Source organism: Ambystoma mexicanum, chromosome 1q (assembly GCF_040938575.1).
Source record: "Ambystoma mexicanum isolate Mex_15411 chromosome 1q, UKY_AmexF1_1, whole genome shotgun sequence".
NCBI classification, from domain to species: Eukaryota; Metazoa; Chordata; class Amphibia; order Caudata; family Ambystomatidae; genus Ambystoma; species Ambystoma mexicanum.
Window position 1 is genome coordinate 511909622 of NC_090922.1, and position 7379 is coordinate 511917000.

The window sequence follows — 7379 nt, forward strand, 5'->3', positions numbered from 1 at the left end:
TGGGAGTGCCCTGAAGTAGCTCTCTTTTGGAACCGAGTGTTGGACACGACAACGGCGATTGTAGGAGAAGCAATACATCCGAGACAAACAGCAGCGTTGCTAGGTATGACGAGACTGCTATTCGCCCCATCAAAGAAGTTGACTGGTATTCTGCTGACACTTGCCCGTAGGAGAGTCGCTATGGCATGGGGCCGGGGTCCCCCTCCATCCTACGCAGCCTGGCGTAAGGACTTACTCTACCACCAAGATGTAGAATCAGACTTTATAAAGCTCCTTCCACAACACGCACGCCCACCCGACATATGGGGCCCACTGACAATATTCTTGATGAACGAAGCAGAGGCCCTTTCAGTTGGTACATCGGAGACCGGTGAGAGACCTTTGAGGCAATCTCAGTCCTGACCAAATTTTCCTCTAGTCATGGACCAGGAGTGAGAGGAAGATTCCCCTCAATGACATTGTTTGGGTGTAACGGGTGAAGGAGGCGGGTGGGAGTTTGGTTGGGAGGGCTCAAAGCGGCGGCGCAAAGTTAAAGTCCACCCTAATGTGGGTGTGTTTTTTTTGTATGATGTGTTAAATACCAAAAATAAAGTTTTTTAAAAAAACTATTGCCCCACACGCTACAATGCACTCTTAAACCGAGGCAGGGATCACGCCAGTTATCAAATATTTCCCAGGCCAGGGACTAATAATCCAGACCAGCGGCATATGCAATACTCCTATTTTACAAGAAACCAGGGAAGGAGATATACTGCATAGTTCAGGACCAACAGTACACACGGACCAGTTTGGCCGCGGGGTAAAGTGTCCACAAACCTCTTCTTGCAACAATTGAATAAAGATTTGGATGACATAAAATTGCCAGGAAAAAAAGTCAGTTTCTCGAAAAGACTATTTATAATTAAGGCTTTGAGTTTTTACTGATTTTCACACATAAATACAGACTGAAATCAATCTGCTTCTGTCTATTTCTATAAAATAAAAATTTTAAACGTCTGTCTGATACTCTATGATGCCACTCATACATCACAGGCCAATTGCATTGCAGATTGGTGAGAGTGTATAGGTTGTATAAAAAAAGTTCTTCAAATTGCTCACAGCACATATCTGCAGCAGTCACAGGAGCAACCATTGGAGCTGACAGTTCTTTCCTATATGGCTGCATGTGTGCTTTAATATCCTCTCCCGCTTAGACAATGCAAACTCCTTTTACTCAGGCACTCCAGCACAACAGCTCAGGAAACTCCAAAGAAACCAAAACTACAATGCCAGTCTCCTCCTTGAGAGGTCACCAAGCACCATATTAGCCCCGCACTCAAGTGCTACACTGGCTCCCTATCGGCCGACAGACAACTGTGGTATATATTGACCCACTCAACAGCATTTCCCCACATTACTAAGCTGCCTCTGTGCAAGAAACAGCAACCTGGCTGTGTTGGCTCCTGTGTGCACCAGGACCTCAAAACTGCATTTTGGCAGCAACAAAAGAAGGCTGCACCATCCTGCCTAGCACACTGCAGGCAAGATGGAAAAAGGGGACACTGAAAAAGTATGCCATTGCATTCTAAAACCTATAAATGGAATCAAGTGAAAAGGAAAGTCTGCCATTGCTGCAAAAGCCAAACATCACCTTCAAAATTAAACATTTTCCCCCATTTAAAAATGCTGCTTTGATGCCAAATCTATCTTTTCATTCTGAAACCACTGCGATTAAAAAGGCCCCGTCATGCCGAGGATAGTTCACGGTGCTTCACCAAAACCAGGTATAATTCCAGTGCGACAGGCCCAGTCAAACCAACTCAGAGAAATCAATAAGCAACTTCACTTCACTAGCACGAGAACACGCTTTTATTTCTTTCCAAAAAGTATCCAGGCTCAGCAGTTCAAAGAAACCAGCTCTCTGAGCCAGGTCAGTGTCAAATGTATCTAGGCTGTAGATAAAACTCCTGCATTCAAGGAAATGACTAAAGCTGCAAAGACAGTGGCAATCTAGTGGAGCTGCCAAACCAAATTTAAAGAAAGAAATGCTAGCAGTTTTAAACACATGTGGAAATATGGGCTGTGCTGACTGAAGAAAAAAATTGTCCTGTTAAAAAATAAATGGTTAATGACATCCTGCCTACTTAGCAATGTAAAGGGATTATGTTAGTGGTGATATAACGCACATATGCTATCTTCTTTCACAGGTTTGTTTCATTCAGGACCCAAAATAAGAAATTAAAGAGTTTAAAACACATGGGCTGGATTTGCAAGCTCTCAGAAAAACCTGTCATTCCAGTTTCCAGCCATGAAACTTCCCCAAGGAAGGCAGATACACCATAAATCCAAGACACACAAGTGAAAATTGCCAGCTTGAAAACTGAATGGGACAGGACAATGAAAGTTGACCTGCTCATCAGACCTTCGTCTGAACCCTGGGACACTAACTGTCAAGTGTGAAGGAGCAATAAAACCTTCAATTAAACTGCAAACCCCCACTTTGCTTTGAAGGAAATGACAGTTGGTTGCAGTTGAAGTTAAAGAAAAAAAAAAGACCCAACAAAGGACTGCCTTTTGGTGCCAGACTATTTCAGAAATAAACTTTAAAAAATGTATCTGAAGCAAGAATTAGTAAAAATGTAAAAGAAAATGTTTCAAATGTAATTTTATGGACTTGCTTTTAAAACTTGGTAGAACTCATTGCCACACGGGGACAGAAGTTACAAAATATGACAGATTCAAAGGGAAGTATTAATGTTGCAAACATAACATTTTGTACATACATCCATGGGGATAATTTGCATCGGTGTAGAAAAAGTTATGGAATTTTAAGCCAAATCTTTCATGTGTAAAATTTACAAATTTTATCAGAAGGGCAAAACAAGGTCCCACAGACCTGAGGATTGGACTGATCTGTGCTGCACATAATATGTAACCTGTGTGTATAATTTGCCAAGAGATTGCAAGTGTACAAATGTATGTTTTGGCAAAATCGGATTTTAAGTAGAGTAAATGTGGGAGTTTTGGGACATTGTAAAACTCACCTCATAAACCGGACATCATTCTCTTGGAAATCCAACCAACTGAGAGCGAGACGGAGACTAGCACCCTTGTCCACTCCCTTTGTTAGGGGTGTGTTTAGTTAAGCCTGCCCCAGTCATACTTGGATGATGTCACTAGGCATTATAAATAAGGGTCCCTGACAAGACTCTAGGACACACTCTTCCTGATTTCCTGCGCTGTGTTCCCGTTTCATCTTCCAGACTCCAGATCCCAACTACAAGGCCATGCATTGCTGATCCTACTCCAGGGCCCATTGCAAGTGCCAATCCCATTCCCAGCAAGGCCTCCAATATAATAACCCACTAAATCTCCCATTAACACATAGAAAACTGTGGTACTTTGTCATCCTGATCCAGCTTGGCTTGCCGCCACTCACTGCATGCTGCTACCATCCTGCTACCCTGATGACCTATAGTATCCAGTGACCAGAATTTCCAGTCCAGAAGAACTATCCTTTTGTATCCAGTCAATGTCCAGCTGTCCTGTTAGACCAGATCCATGTGGTGACCCAAACGCGGACTGTCCCAAAATCCTACACTAAAGTGGACTGAGTAGCAATAGAAACCATAGTATACCTTGCCTTGTCCTTAGTTCCTCTCTCCAAGTCATCCTATCCTTACCCTGATACCTTGTAATACTGTCAGAATCATTCTTCCAACCCTGCCATTGATTTCTAATGCTAGCACCATCTCTTTAGTAATTTGTCTTGTAAATCCTAAGCTTTCGCGTGATCGGACTGGTTCCGCCAAGGCGGGCACTGAGGTGCTAGGGTTGAATTTGAAAATCAACCCTGGAGCTTACTGTGTCCCTCTTTGATAGCCTAAATGCTCTAGTGTCAAGTAAAATTGTTATTTTTGTCAAAACAGATTCCTTTTCCTTTTTCACCACTCCATTTTTCTCAAGACGCGCCTTTCTAGATCTTGCTTGACTCACTCGATTTACCAGCTAGAGACCGAATTTCACATCCATATCGTACCTATGATCTATAGCTACACCCCAACATAAAAACCGCACTTCAAATCAGCGTATTTCACGCTAAAGTTTGCTAAATTTCCAACGTGTCATTTGCTACAATCTGTTTTAAACCTGCCAATCAATTTCAACTGTATGCTCTTGGTTATCCATTGCCTCTGATCGTTAGTACTTGTACATCGTTGCTGTAGTGAGGAATCATATGTTTCAAGGTTTTTACACATACATTCATTCATTTATCCATCCATCCCTGAGTGTCATTTTTAGCATTGCCAGGGTTTAAAATCTGTTTTTCTCTTGTTTGGGGAGGGAAGGTCAGATTTCAATTCTGTTTTCCATTAGTCATTCCGGATTACCTGCTGCTTCTGTTTATCTGCTCAGAATTGATTATTTGTGGGTTGAGGGACCATTGCCGGGGGAAATTCTAACTGAAGTGCTATCTTTCCTAAAATCAAAAAAGTGCTCCTTTTCTCTGGTGTTTTGTAGATGTGTCAATAGAAGGTTAAACTAAGTGCATTGCTTACATTCCTATTGTTCTTAATCACCCCATTGGTGATTGCTGCCCCATATTAAAAATGTTATGATTTCTTTTGAAATTTAAAATTATTACATTTTATCAACCAGCCTGGTTCATGGTCCATTATGACCCAGGGTATTTGAAAAGGGTGTGTGATATGAGTGGTATACCATCTCAATATTGAACCGAATATAAAAACAAGCATTTCAGTCGTGCGCTGGATACTGGGCCGAGACTAAGGTGTGCGTCGCTTGATTGAAATCCATAACAAATTTGGGGGCTCGAGTCTGGGGATTAAGTTTGGTTGCCACCCGTGACAGTCTAACACAGCAGACTAAGCTGCAGGGTAGTAATACTTTGCATGTTGTGAATACTAGGTTACACTGCTCAAGCGCCTCCTAAGCACCAGGCCTGTCTATAAAAGTAAAATTATTAATTATTTCAGTTCTGATTTTAAAAAAAGAACATTTCCAAAATGGCTGTTACAGTAGAGATCAATTTGGTTAGGCAATAACTTCTACACAAGCTATTTGCCAGAGGTGAGTGGCCAGAACAGGATGAAAATGTCTGGCTACAAGAAATAACCAACAGCTCACCGCCAAGGACCTGGATACATGGCAGGACGCTGGCCTATTACACCAAGCTCTGAGCAAGCTATATATGACCCCAGAAATTAAAGAGGAGCAAAGCAAAATTGCCAGAATCACAGCCTACCTGCATCTCCACGCGGGAGAGGCAGGAGGAAAATGAAATTTTAGCGCAGAATCAACTGTTAAATAAAATCCAGATTGATTTAGGTTTAGCGGAACATTACAAAAGAGCCAAGAGTTAAGAGGTAGAATCTACAAAATTACATCATAAAATTAAAAGAGGATTTGGCTCTCCAACAGCACAATAATGTAGATGAAGACACCCAATTAGAGGCATTGAGAGAGGAGTGTAAGAAAAAGGTTGACTCTCTGCAAGAGTCAACAGAAGTTAAATCAACAAATACATTTTAATAGAGCATGCGCAGAGCACATTGTTACCCTACAAGACCAGATAGACAAACTGAAAGAGGAAAATAATAAATTAATCACCAGAGACCCCCACTCAAGCAGAATTTGATCAGGAGCGCCAGAAATCCAATGCCATCAAAAAACAAAGGGATGACCTAGCTGAACAGAGGGGCACCCTAAATCAAGAGAAAGAGGCCCTAGGCCAGGAAATGGGCAAGTTAAAAACAGAGTTACAGGAGAGTGAATTAGCCCTCCAGGAGCTAAATGAACTGAAAACAGTATGGGAAGCTACTGGAGCATGCCAGGCGGTCTGAAGGTGCTCTGGAAGGGAACACCCAGACCAAAGATGCTAACTCAGGAGGAGTCTCCTGCAGCAAAAAGTGTCTCAGTATTCCCAGGCCATACAGGAAGCGAAGAGAGACAATGAGGCTCTCTGTGAAAAGAATGATGGGCTCAACATACAAGTGGCAGCGCAAGAGCGGGTCAGAGTGATAGCTGAACAAAAAGCTTAGATCTTTGCTTCTCATCCAGAAGCAGGGGCGGAAAAGGAGAAACTAGCAAGGTTGGAGAAAGAGGGTGCTAGATTTAATCTTAACTGGAGGGACCCCAAACAGATCGAGAGGGACAGGGTAACCCCTGATCATAGTATAAGGACCTCTATGCTAAGGGACTCCAACCCATTTAATTCTGTGAACACTGCCAGCTTCATGTCTACCGGTTCACATGAGCCAGAAACCATGAGGACAGCAGAATTCAATAGACCAACCATGAGGGAAGGGACAGGTCAGCGCCCCACAGAAAGTGATGTAAGAGCGTCCCTGTATAGATACCCAAACATTCAGGCCGATGTTTGACAGGGAATTAGATCCACCGAAATATTTTCTGGAGGGACCAGTTGGTCCAATTTAATGAAAAACCCAATGAGAGGAGGCCCAAAAAGAGTATCCTGAAGACCTCTACCCAATTAGGGCAGGGGGAGATACTCTGCCAACCCTGGGAGTAGGGAGGAGTCAGAAGACTACTCTCCTGCACCCCACAGGAGTGGAGAAACTAGGCCCCACCATTCTGTGAGCTCCTCTGAAGCTCTCAGAATCCGGGAGAGCCTAGATGATCATGAGGCAACCTCAACTAGTAGCGACGCTGAGTCTGAGAGCGAGTGGACTCGGGTGACTGAGCCAAAGAAGGCAAACAAACTCAAGTGAGTTATGACCAAAGACCCCATTACGCAGATTAAGGCCCTTAAGAGTGTCATAACCCCCTACCATAGAAATGCGAAATATTCTGTTTGGGAACACTTGGAGCTCCATGAGCAGATGGACACTTTACATATGAAAGACAACCAAAACTGTATAGATATGTAAAATGGACACTCCCCGGAATACTCAATTTTCTTTGCTGGACTGGAGTACCAGAACAATTCAAGATGGTCCACCTACAGGCCGGCCATCCTGAAACACTTTTCTGCCCACAGGAACCCCCAGGAGGTTCGCAAAGCGGCCTACAATCTGCAGCGTGGGGAAGAACAGGCCCCACGAGAGAGTGTGCAGGACCTCCAACACACCTTTGCCCAGACCACTAGGAGGGTGTGCACAGATAACGGAGTTTGTAAACACCTTCTTTCATGCCCTCCCCAAGTATATTATGACCCAGCTGGTGAGGGACTTCCACGGGTCAGAGCAGGCAACCCATATTTATGAGGTCCAAAAACCTGCAGAAAATATAAATCTGAATAAAACCCCAAACCAGCCAACACCCCTGCTGCTGCTAAGTTGGCAGAGGTGAAGGTTGCCCCCATGTTAGACTTAGATATGGTGGAGCCTAAAAATACACCTGCACAAAGTCAGCAGAAT

At 43.4% G+C, this 7379-nt stretch overlaps 1 long non-coding RNA gene across 2 annotated transcripts in view; it reads left to right on the top strand.

Moving 5' to 3' along the window:
• The window catches only part of LOC138530190 (uncharacterized), an 87293-nt gene extending 82683 nt beyond the window's left edge, over positions 1–4610 (top strand). For both annotated transcript variants that reach the window (XR_011284847.1, XR_011284848.1), the window contains one exon: positions 2187–4610. This is a non-coding gene — a long non-coding RNA (uncharacterized lncRNA). The remainder of the gene's footprint in view (positions 1–2186) is intronic.
• The last annotated feature ends 2769 nt before the right edge of the window (positions 4611–7379 follow it).